Genomic DNA, 13496 nt, shown 5'->3' on the forward strand with positions numbered 1-13496 from the left:
GATGTGATTTCCTTTTGATTGAAGCCTCTTTTCACATGAACATATCCGGTTCATGAGTCAAAAACAGCTCCTTTTATGGTGTGTTAGGGTCCGTCTAGGGGTTAAGGAGACGAAAACATAAAAAGGCAACTGATGGATAGAACGGATACAGTCCGGGGACCCAGCAACACAAGGGGGAAATTAACTAAACAGTCAATCAGAGCCTGAAGAGACACAGTAGTTAATGAGAGAGAACGGAGCCGGAGTGTACATACGGTGCATGTAACAGGTCTGAACCAGCGATCAGGTACCAAACACTGGTACTTTTCACTGAGTCTACATCCAACAAGCACAACTGTATTAGAACTGCAGCAGTAACTGGAAGACAAACACAAACCAAACATCCAATCAAACACTGACAAATGCTGAACAGGCGTCAATAAAGCACAGTCACCGTTAAACATCCCACATCCAAACATGAGCTGCTGTGGTTCATCACCGCTCAAAACAACATCCCATCATCATTCTGTCTAATGCACAGGTGTCAAACATGTGGCCCAGGGGCCAAATCTGGCCTGCCAAAGGCTCCAATCTGGCCCTCAGGATGAATTTGTGAAATGCAAAAATTACACTGAAGATATTAACAATCAATAGTGTCAAAATCATTTTAATTCAGGTTCCACATACAGACTCATACAGTCCAATTAGATTTGAAGTGGGTCAGAACTAGTAAAATATTATCATAATAACTTATAAATAATGGAGACCCCAAATTCTCTCTGTGTTTTTGCTGTAACAAAGTAAAATTACATGAAAATGTTTACATTACCAAACTATACTTTTACAAAAAACATGAATAACCTGAAAAAATATGAACAAACAGAAATGTCTGAAGGAAAGTAAATGCAATTTTACCAATATTCTGACTGTTACTAAATGTTTTGTGTGATCGCAATGCACATGCGTAAATGATAAACTGATAAACTGAGGCATAATATTGTTAAAATTGCACTTGTTTTTCTCAAGATAATTCAAGTTGTTCATGTTATTCAGATTTTTAAGGAAACTTTGTAGATTTAAACCTGATCATAATCTCATTTTACTTTTTTCACTGTTGTTATTTTACTGGTCCGGCCCACTGGAGATCAAATTGGGGTGAATGTGGAACTGAACTAAAATGAGTTTGACCCCCCTGGTCTAATGTGAAAAACACATGAAACAGACGGGGTGACCAACAGCAGTCCCACTGTGTCCAGTGTAGACGCTGGAATGCATCAGTGTGTCCACAGTGTGGTGGATTCAAAGCTTGTCGTCCATCAAAGCACACACACACACTCTGTTTGTGTCCCAGACTTCAGTCTCATCCATCCTGTTCCTACCTGGAATGTTCATGGACACAAACACCAGGATGTAGACGCTGTGGTCCATGTCCAGTCAGATGGTCTTCTCTTGTCGGAGTCGTCCTCTTCACTGTCTGTCCTTTGTCAGTACTCCTGTCTCATCCTTCGTTCTTATCTCCTCATCGATGCTTCTGCTGCTCAGTGTCACAGTCGACCTCAAACATTTCATCACATCAGACGTGTTCAGAGTTCAACCCAAAACTTGTCCTGATGAATGTGACGCAGCTCTAACACCACTACCAGTCACTAACACTTTAAAGCAGGGGTGTCAAACATGCGGCCCGGGGGCCAAATGTTCCAATCCGGCCCGTGGGATGAAATTGCAAAGTGCAAAAATTCCACAGTCAAGGCTGTGGAACTCATTTTAGCTCAGGTTCCACATACAGACCAATATGATCTACAGTCAAATAATAACAGCAGAATAACCGACAAAAAAGAATGACTCCATATTTTCTTCTCGGTTTGATGTGAAAAAAATTACATTACATTATGCCTATAAATACTGATAACTTCAAATATTTGTCGTTGTTTTAGTGCAAAAATAACATTAAATTATGAAAATATTTACATTTACAAATTATCCTTTAACACTAAAATGTGAAAAACCTTTACAAAAATTAAGCAATATTTTAACTATATTCTGCCTGTTACTAAGTGTTTAGTGTCTTTGCAGATACGATCCATAATGCACATGTAGAAATGATAAGTTGAGGCAGTATTCAGTTCAGGCAATATTGTTAAAATTGTACGTATTTTTCTTAAGAAATGTACATTTTTTCAGGTTATTCACATCTTACTTGTTTGAATAGTTTATAAAAGTAAGTATTTTCATAATTTAATGGGGGGGTTTGCACTAAAACAAAGACAAAAATTTGGGTTGTCATTATTTATCGGTTATTCTGTTATTATTTCACTGGTCCGGCCCACTGGAGAGCAAATCAGGCTGAATGTAGAACCTGAAAGAAACTGAGTTTGAGACCCCTGATTTAAAGTGATTTCCAAAGGAATACAGCAACAGGATGAAGCACCAACTGCAGCAGCAGCTTTGAACTCTTCTGTTGTCCAATCACAGTCTAATTCACTAAATGTGGAGTCTGTGAATGACAACCAACCTGTGTTCGACACCAGGGAAACTAATGAAACCAAAGGAGCAATGAGCAGGCACTTTAAACCAGGGGGTCAAACTCATGTTAGTTCAGTTCCACATGCAGCCTAATGTGATCTGAAGTGGGCCGGACCAGTAAAATAAAATAAATAATAGGATAAGAACTGATAAATAATGTCATTTCCAATGTTTTCTCTGTTTTTGAGTGAAAAAAGTAAAACTCCTTAATGAAAATGTTTACATGTATGAACTGTACTTCAACATAGCATGAACAAATACGAACAACCTGAAAGTTCTTAAGAAAAATAATTGCAATTTTAACAATATTACGCCTTAGTTTATCATCTATACACGTGCATCACAACTTACAGATCACAGTGGATCTACAAATACAAAACATTTAATAACAGGCAGAATATTGGTAAAATTCCACAGACTTCAGACATTTTTGTGTAATTTTACTGTTTTTACGCTAAAACAAAGGGGAAAAAACAGTTTTCATTATTTATAGGTTATTATGAAAGTATTTTAGTGGTCTGATCCACTTTAGATATAATTGACCTAAAATAAATGTAACATCCTTGATTGTTAATTTCTTCAGTGTAATTTTTGCATTTCACAAATTCATCCCACGGGCCGGACTGGAGGCTTTGGTGGGCCGGTTTTGGCCCCCGGGCCGCATTTTTCACACCTTTGCTTTAAACAATCACCAAGATCATGGGCGTCCTTAGACCTGGGCACTCGGGGCTCAAGCCCTGGATGTTTTGGCAGTAGCCCCAGATCTCTGAGCACACCGGTTTTATTACCGATGTGCTGCCTGTTACTAAGTGTTTAGTGTCTTTGTAGATCCGATCCATGATGCACATGTAGAAATGATAAGTTGAGGCATAATATTGTTATAATTACACTTATTTTACTTAAGAAATTTCAGTTTTTTCAGGTTATTCACATAGTTTATAAAAGTAAGTATTTTCATAATTTAATGATGTGTTTTTTTTGCACTAAAGCAAAGACAAAAATTTGGAATTGTCATTATTTATAGATTATTCTATTATTTCACTGATCTGACCCACTTTAGATCAAATTGGCTGAATGTGGAACTTGAAAGAAAATGAGTTTGAGACCCCTGGTCTAAAGTGTCAACGCAGACACAGATCCTGTTCCCATCATCAGTGTCTTTGGAAGAATGGGAACCTTTGACCTCTGGAAAACCCCCACTGATGCACAAATGGACAATCAGCCGCTCCATCTCACTCATCACTTCTGTTTCTCACTGTTTTCACTGCATACGTGACTTCAGCCTCGTCCACAGGGCGCTGCCGCCACTGCTGCTTCTGTGGTTTCCTGGGCTTTACCTGCAGTGCATTGTGGGACACGTTGTCCTGGGCCGTATGAGTTGGACCTCAGTCCCAGGAGTCGGTGCAGTCGATAGGACTTTCACCTGCTGAACTTGTGTCTGGATTCAACCTCCCTTTGGACCTCTGAGCTGATGATCAGGAACAAAACAACAAACAACAACAACCCTCCCAAATGGATGTGCTGTTTGACCCACACTCATCACTTCTCTGATCCATATCACAGGATGCAAAGACTTGAACCCATCCCACAGTGGTTCCTGTGGTTCCTGGTTGCTATGGTGACCACAGTCAGAGATGTGAACTTGCAGATACCTGACTGGCTGATGCTGTTATCGCGTCTCATGATGCTTGTGTGAACAGAGAGACAGGAAGTGTATCATGATAAAAACCAGCTCAACTTGAATTTGTGGTTCTGGGTCGACATTCAGTTCAGTTACTGAGTTTAACCCTTTCATGCATCAACTGTGAATAAAAAATTACATTGATTTTATCTCTCAAAATTAGGCTAAAGTTCAAATGCACTTTGAATGTTTTAAAAATATGGTTTTAATCAGAAGATATTTAAGCTCCTCAGACCCAGGAACGGACAAGTTTGGACTTTTTTAAATTCAATAATTGTCGATATTGCAAACATCATGATGCAACAGTTTTTTCAGATGCATTTTTTCATATTTTTATGGAATGTCCTTTGCGGTGGACACTTTTTTGGGGGGTTTGTTTTGTATACAGCTGTGGAACTCTTGTCCAATCGTGGACAGCAAACCCATAACTGGGTGTGATGCTGCATTCAAGGCAGGTTTTTGAGCCTGTAAGTCATGACTTCAAGCCACGACTCATGACTTTGTGACGTTCCAGGCATGTCATGTCAAACTGCCTGAGCGCAAGGAATTGTGGGAGCTAGAGGTAAATAAACCAGCATGGTGGACCGTACGTGGCTTATGCTCATTTATAGTAATTTCTATCCCAGAGGTGTTTATTCTTTGCTTATTTGAGGGAAACAGAGGAGGAAAAATGGTGCATAAGGCAAGAGAAGCTGTTCTACCTTTTATGTTAAGTTATTTATTTGGATTTGTATTTGGTATTAATTTATTCTTGTCTTCAACGGACTGAAAACTAGCAAATGCTAGAACAACTGCTGATTATGCAGAACATTTGTGGATAAATAACATTAGAGTCATACCTTGTTTGAATAAATAATTTGCATAAACACCACACCCATGGGGGGCCACTATTGTTGTTTGACGGGTTATTTGACATCAGAGTGCGGAACTGGCGAACATAATTCTAGTATGAGTTCAGGGGTGGGAAGTCCCAGGTTTGACTGACATTCCAGTGCATTTTCACTGGTAGAAAGTGTTGCGGAGGCGTAAACAACAAAGAAATTTGTGGAGAATGGACTGGTTGTCAATCAGGCCTTCCTTTATTATGCACAGGTGAGAAACTGACAAACGAAGCTTCGCTCTCTCTCAGAAGTCAGTTCTGACCTGTCCAGGAAGTCAGTCTAACTTAGCCTGCGCTAAGCTTAAATGTGTTTGGTTAATATGATGTATGATGCTGTCGCTAAGCAGAAGAAAGAAAATAAGATACAAACGGACAGAATGCAAGACCTTGGAGTTGTCCTGGGAAGTTTTAGGGAGTTGGGTTGTGCTGTATCTTGTGGTATTGCTAGAGACAAAGTAGCTTACAAAACATGCAGAATTGAGAAACTGACTGAGAGTAAACATTCATATCTAGGCCTATGGTTAGAAAGAGAATGAAAACTGATGAGCTAGCATGGGTGTCTTATAAACTAATAGAAGACTTATGGTCAGTATTAAAATCAGTATTAACATTCCCTCCTTTTGATCCGTCAGGATCAACAACACGGGAAAGAAAAACACACAAATAATATCATCTACTATAACAATGTTAGTATACAATAGTAAAAAAAAAAAAGTCAGATATAGTAACAATAACATATGGTTGGACCTTCACAGAATTAAACATCAATCACATCATAAGTCTTTCATGAAAGCATCAAATATATGACCAAAGAAAACCCAGATAAGCAGAGTGATAAGGGTGGAGAGGACAAAGGCAGCACCAGGAATATAGCAATGACTGTCTTTGCTTTGCTCAAGATTGTCACGTTGGTTGGGGTTTTTCTGTGTGTCACCATATCTTACAGGGGAACCAGCATCCTTCCTGTCAGTCAGGCATTGTCCAAGGAATCAGTGTACATGTGGGGCAGGGAATCTTCAGTCACTCACCAGTGACCAGGCAAAGGATAGTGTGTGTGAGACGTCACTGGGGTCGTTATCACCGTTAGGTTTCAGCTAGTGAGCCTTGAGGGTGTGGGTGTGTAATGCAAGGTGTCATCAATTCCGGGGTCTACAACGTCGGATGGTGGCTTGGCACACCACTAGTCGTCAGTTGGAGAGGGTATCTGTGATGGAACATGTTCTATTGGATCATCTGGACTGGGAACCTTCTTTCAATGTGCGGCATAGATCCATGTAGGCCGTTCTGCGATCTTAATAAATCTTGGATCTCCAAGATTTATGTCAGACATTCTTGACGAGGATCCAGCCACTGGGCTGGAGGGTACACAGGGGACCTGTGGCTGGAATGGGGAGGGCCACAGCTACCTGTTGGGAGATCTACAGTATTTGAGGTTGGGAGAGAAAGCAGCATAACAAGAGAGCATTTCATGTTCGAAATGAGAAGTGGGAAGAGGTTTAGAACTTTGGAGGGAGAACCCCAAACAAGGAGGTGTGGCAAACAGAATCTCAAAGGGGCTGAGACTATGTCTGTCACGGTTTCGCATGCGCATGCACATGCACATGCACATGCACATGCACATGCACATCAAAGCAATGGGGAGACACTTAGTCCATGGGAGACCTATTTCTACACAGATTTTAGCCAAATTTTATTTAAGGGTGCCATTTTCTCATTCTACAGCTCCTCCTAAGGCTGGATGATAAGCACAGTGTGTACATCTATACCCAGGGAGGTGCTGAATTCTGTCAATGTTTTATACACAAAATGGGGGCCACTGTTGCTGGAGAGTTTGGAGGGAATTCCCTATAATTTCCTGAGATGAGGGCTTTTTCCACAGTTGAACTGTCAGCATGTTTTGTCAGAAACACTTCTACCCATTTGGACCATGTCATCTATTACTAAGCAGTACTTTTTTCTGTCTGAGGGAGAAAGTTAAATGAAATCCATCATTATATAATAGAATGGATATTAGATGATAACAAAAATAACATTAAAGATATTTGGAATATGCTAAACAGTATTATAAGAAATGGCTCTTGAAACAATGTTTCAGAGGTACAGGGATGAGGGAGGTGTTGGGTATCACTGGGGGTTAGAAGGATGGACAAGTATGTGGTATGTGTATATGTATATATATGTATGTATAGATGTGTATGTGTGTAAACATATGTATGTATATGTATGTATGCATATGTATATATATGTATGAATATGTATTTACATATATGTGTTATTGCATTATGTGTTTATGTAAATCACATTATATTTGTTCATAATAATATAAAGCCAGAAATCAAATTATTTAGTTGTAAGTATTAGGCATATTATAGTATATAGTATAGAGATGCAATGGGCCATCTGGTGGTGGATGTGCAGCTTGTACCTGTTTGTTAGTTTTGTGGACATTGTTAGTAGCACAAATCAAGCATTTTTTGACAAAAAGGATCAGCAAAATTAGTGAACCCTACAGTGCACCAGTGTGGTTTTAGTGCTTTAACCGTCCCTCCTTTTGACACATGGTCATGCCCATGGGTCAGTTTTACAAAATGGGGAAAGAAATGGTGGGGAAGGTAGGGGAGGCCATCAGGGGAACGCCATACACCGTCATCATGGAGGCAGGCACAGACAGCTTTACAGGCTGACCTGTTAGAAGGAGAAGAAAACCTTTGGAGAGACAAAAGAGAGAAAGAAAAACACAAATAATATCATCTACTATAACAATGTTAGTATAAAATAGTAAAAAAAAAAAAAAGTCAGATATAGTAACAATAACATATGGTTGGACCTTCACAGAATTAAACATCAATCACATCATAAGTCTTTCATGAAAACATCAAATATATGACCAAAGAAAACCCTGATAAGCAGAGTGATAAGGGTGGAGAGGACAAAGGCAGCACCAGGAATATAGCAATGCATAATAATAATAACAATAATAATAACAATAATAATATCAGACAGTGATCAGAACTTTGGTTTGGTGAAATACTCTTTGACTCTTTCACCACTGGCTACTGTAGAAAGAATGGGTTTATCAGATAATTTGGTTGGAGTGAAACCTGCTGTTCCTGATAAAACTGAATTTGTAGCTCCTGAATCTACCATGAAAGGAAGTTGTTTACCATTAACAACCAAAAGATATCATTGGCAACTGTTTATAACATGCGAGTATGTACTTGGCGTAGGTGTGTGATGTCAGTATAGACAGCTGATGTGCAGGTGCAGGATATGGGTTAGTAAGCATGTATATGACCTCTGCTCCAGGGGAGGGGGAGGGGGAGGGAAAGAGGGAGTTAGAGGGGTGTAGGTGTAGGTGTCTCACAGCTTAGTTGGTTTGGGAACTGTTGTTGCTGGTACCCTCTGGGCTGTTGCTGCTGGTGATCAAAATGCTGTTCTCTGTTGTTTCTGTCTCGTCCACATCTCCTGCCTTGGCCTCGGCCACCTCTGCCTTGATGTCTTTTGGTGATCATGGACGATGAACCAAAACTGGGCCATCCAGACCAGTGACTTCCACCATGAGACATGAGACACCGCTGATGTCTTCATATTCAAAGTCTGGTGGGGATTCAGATTTAACAGTCTTACTCAAATTATAATCAGTCACAATCTCACCCCAGCTGCTTTTTTTTCTTTGGCTTTGAGTTTGTGGCTGATGTTGGTAGTCGCTCTGGCATGACACTTTTGAGGTTGATACAGAGGAGGAGGAGGAGGAGTTGCTGCAGGTTCATGAGGAAGGACACCAACTTCCTGCTGCTGCCGGTCTGGCTGTGGGTGTGCCATTTGCTGTGGTCGACGCAGGCAGGTGTCATCATCTGGGAGGTGTAGCTTCAGAGCTGCGAGGTTGGGGTATAGAGAAGCGTGGAGAGGGGAGGGGGAAGAGGAAGAGGAAGTGTAGGGAGGTGGAGCAGAAGATTGACATACTAGGTGCAATTCCCTGTGTGTGACAAAGAACAATCTGTCTGCGTTAGACAAAGTTTTCAAATTTAGTTTTCGAATATTGTTTTCTGTCCCTAATCTCTGCTTCTTCTATCCACTTCCCCAAAACCTTCAACTGGTCCTCAAAGTCTCTCAGTTCTGCCTTTTTTTATTTATTTTTTTAGATTGTTCACCTTTTTCAAGCCTTTTCTGTTTACACTTTCTTTAAATTTCAGCAATTTTTGTAAAGACAAGGGCACCTTCAGAAGGAAAGCCATTATGTTCAATCCATTCAGAGACCCATTTTAAAACATCTAGTCCATATTTATTACTCATGCATTTGAATCTTGGTCCATCACAATCCGGTGGCGGGACTTAAATTTGTATTTCCCATTTTACAGGGAGAGACCTCAGTCTGGGTTACCACAGCTGAATTTATGTTAAATAACACAAAGATGCACATTTCCTAAACCACTTATTAAAATGTCCCACTTGGAATATTAATCTTCCAGACATGACGATCTGTGCCAATTTTAAAATGATGAAATCGTCAAATACCGTGCGTTACCAAGTTAGGCGTCCCCAACTTCTCACTACACCACCTGAATCAGTGGGGGCTGAGGAGGGGATAACACTAGCGCGGACCTAGGTCCGTGCGCATGCTAGCTGGGACAGAACTGTTCCGTGCGGGAGCCCGCTATCCCCTAATCTCTAGAGCTCTGCCCATGCAGGAGCCTTCCACCATGTTTTCAGAGGCCAAACATTATGAAAAGGGGAACACACTGGAGTGCCGCTGCTTCACCAGGAAATGAACAGTGCCATTGTAGCAGGATGATTTTATTATTATTATTATTTTATTTTGAACACTCTCAAAGCAGCTCAGTATGACATGTTTTATTTATCTGTAATATATTTTCAAACCATCGGTTGTTTGGTTCCACTTTTCACTTGATGCTCGGGGGTAGTAATTAGTGAGACACACCTCCTCCTCCATGTGCGCAGCTCTCTCTCTCTCTCTCTCTCTCTCTCTGAGTTGGAGCTGAGCAGCCTGTGTGTTGGTGAGTCACCGTTAAACTTGATCGCCCTATAAGATAAGCTAGCAGTTTTTACAATCAAGCTAGCTCCATATGAGAGTAAAAAATACTAAGATAAACTTCTAACAAGTAAAAATATGGTAGTGTAATCGTATTAATGGCTGTTTTTGTTTCTGTTTCCCCCCATTTTGCTCGTATAGGGAGCTGTATCAGAGTTGTGTCACTAATCCATGCCTCCGCTTATCTGTTTAAAGGTTTGTCTGCACATGTTCTTTTCTTTTATTCATGAAATCATATATTAAACAGTACTGCACTTCTAATGCTGATTTTATTGTTATGTCGTTTTGTTTGCTTGAAAATTAAGTGTACTAACATTGTTTTGTACGTGTTTTATTTTGTTGGATAAATGTTAAATCATATAAAGTTATATTATAGTAGCAGCTGTTTTATATTAATTATACATTTGTTCATGATTATTATGCATACCTTTTCTAGCATATTATTTGTCAAGTGTTGTTGAGGTACAAGCTTTCCCACACTTGAAAGTGAAGGGACTCCACAAACAGTCAGGATTTCACTTAATGCACTTAATGCTTTCTTTATTTCACAAAGGCACAGGTGAAAAACCTTGCAAAATTAAAAAAAAAAAAAAAGAAAAAAAAGACAAACAAATTAGAAAAATGATCAGTCTTACAATCAAGCAAGCAAGTATTGTTGAATATCAAAACCTAAAATAAATCAATAAGGTTTCAGTTAACATAAATGTAACCATCTCAATAGTGGCCTAAATAAACTTAGATTTAGCAAACTTGTCGTACAGAGATTTACACACACACACACACACACACACACACACACACACACACACACAACATACATACGCACATATACATATATCAGGGATTAAAGTTCTCTGTCACCATGACGGATTTATGTCAAATGGAAAAATTGAGGGGGGAAAAAAGTCATATTGAAGTAACTTCCTCACGTGTTTCGCGGAGTCCAGTCGGCACTGCGATCCTGTCCTGGGTCTGCTGTCCTGAATCTGCAGCGCTTCGGTCTGCAGGTGTTTAACACAGGCACGCCATGCACAGGGGGCTGATATATGGGGCCATTATTGTAGCAATATTATTTGCAAATGCGTGTGGAGAGTTGAGTGTCCGTATTTCAATCTGTCTGTGCGCAGTCGGATTTGCAAATGTGTAAATGAATCTGTAAATGCGTGACGAGATTTGTGTGTCTGTACAACAATCTGCAAATGTGTAAAACAACTTGTGTGTGTGTAATCAGATTTGAAAAGTCAAAGTATTTTCACTACAAGACCCAGAAATACAGACAAATCATTGGTTACAAGCAAGCCCGGATTAACCATATGGGCAACTGGGCAATTGCCCAGGGGCTCGCGACCTCTGAAGGGCCCTGGGTAGCTCGGGCATAACGAAAATATCTGGTTATCTTTTGCTTATAAATGAAACTGTCCGCTGGCCGAAGCCATTGCACTGCACAGAAACCCTGCTCCTGCTGTCTGTGACCATGAGCTGAGACCCTCTCCTCATTGGTCAGTCCAAAAAGCGAATCAGCGGTGACGCAAATCAACGTGCGTGCACTGAGCGGGATGCGAGACGTCAAGAACTACGCGGCATACGCGACGTACGCGAATCAAAACATTGCAAACATGGAGAAGCAGCTAAGTGTAAGATGTGCCAAATTAAATCAGGAATGTGAAACTTAAACATGCACTTCCCCATCATTTAGAATACAAATTTTGTATTGGTCAGATAAGTATTTCTTTGAGAGAAATTGTCGGTTTTCCAGATGTTTATAGTATTTAGTATATGTAGTATTTAGTATTAAAATGTTTAACCCTTGCCTTGACATGCCTTGAATTGCGATGTGTTTTCTGTTTAAAAGTTAAACTGGGACCAAAATGTTTATTTTAGCAGATTATACTGTATTATATTTATTTTTTCCTTGTGGTGGCTCCATGAAAATGTTGAGATATGTTTATTGTTGAGAGAAAGCACATTTCGAGATGTTTACATTGCACTTACTTTAACTCTTGTTGAATTCTGAGGTGACAAGGGGATTTCTGTTTAAAATTCATATCTGATTCTATCAGATGTTTGTGTTTTGTCTGTGGGCTTTTTTTGACGATTCAATGCATTTGTGTCGGCAAAAAGTGTTCTTAAATAAATACTGGATACTTTGGAAATGGTTTCTTATTTATTTTTTGTGAAAATGGAGGACACTTCCCTCTCTGTCTAATGTAGTGGATCAATTTTAGATTATACTGATGCTAATGTGTTTTGTTTTCATATCATCATATGCAAGTGAGTGGCCTTGATAACAGGCTATAGTGGTGCACTTGTAGTTCTACGAGCATTTACACATTTGTACGTCAAAATGCATTTGATGATAGTTAGATATTGAAGTATGGGGTGTATTTACATATATTCCTGGAACTTACTCTGTATTTTGCCAGATTATAGGGATCCTGGGGTTGTGATGATGGGGACCTTGAATATTGTTGCCCAGGGTACAATGAAGTGTTAATCTGGCCCTGGTTACAAGTCAAGCGGCTTCTCGATTGGCTCTCTTTACGCACGTGAATTTTGCTACACTTCTGCGTAGCGGGATTTGTCTGTAAAACCAGGGTTTGTGTGCCTGGGCTCAGGCTCACAGGCTCCCACATTACGGCTGCATTCGGCTTTGCTCGTTCTTTACATCAGTAGTAATACAGCCTACATACCACCAGTTGGCGGTATTTTAAGGGTACATGACATTACTGGGCTTAGTGGTGGTTGTACCCATAGACATACGTGTACCTGCAAAGTTGCGGGCGATGGAATCCCGGCTGCTTGCTGTAAGTATATTTGTTTCTGTTTTTTTTTTTTTTTTTTTTCTGCAGTTGTTTTTTATCAGTAATATTGTTGAGCTTTCTAAAAATACAACATTATCGAGATCTGTGAACAAGTTGCGTTTGCTGGGCAAACCGTTCATCGGGTTAGCTAGGTAACCAGACCTAGCTTAGATGAACGCCGCAGATTAGCAGTCCTCGGTCACAGAGATGGGCGCCGCTGAAAGTCACAGCGTAACATCATTGCGACTTAACATGAAGGCAAAACATTTGGTTATTATTCAAGATAAATAAGCTGGGAGCCTACAGCGTTTGTCATAAAGCTGGGGCAAGATAACAGCAACAAAACAGAGTGAACTTGTGACAACAACAAGGGATTAGTTTACCTAACATTTCCCAACGTTATTGTACATGGTTACTCACAGTGTTAAAATTGCACTAAAGGCCAGTAATCACGAGTTCTGAATTGGTGTAACTGTGTGCAAGTGCACATTTTCCTTAAGACTGTTGAAAAGTCAGTGGGACGGTGATTGTAAATAATCAGTAGCAATCTGTAATTGTCTTTGGGCTTTGCATTTGTTATAC

General features: G+C 40.0%; 1 long non-coding RNA gene across 1 annotated transcript; it reads right to left on the minus strand.

The window, feature by feature from the left end:
- Positions 1 to 322: 322 nt before the first annotated feature.
- Positions 323 to 7736, minus strand: LOC115411836 (uncharacterized). Its single transcript, XR_003934271.1, has 3 exons — positions 7489 to 7736; positions 6683 to 6725; positions 323 to 334 (listed from the first exon to the last, which is right to left on the minus strand). It is a non-coding gene; the product is annotated as an uncharacterized LOC115411836 (long non-coding RNA).
- Between the last annotated feature and the right edge of the window lie 5760 nt (positions 7737 to 13496).

Source organism: Sphaeramia orbicularis, chromosome 21, assembly GCF_902148855.1.
Source record: "Sphaeramia orbicularis chromosome 21, fSphaOr1.1, whole genome shotgun sequence".
Classification (NCBI taxonomy): Eukaryota; Metazoa; Chordata; class Actinopteri; order Kurtiformes; family Apogonidae; genus Sphaeramia; species Sphaeramia orbicularis.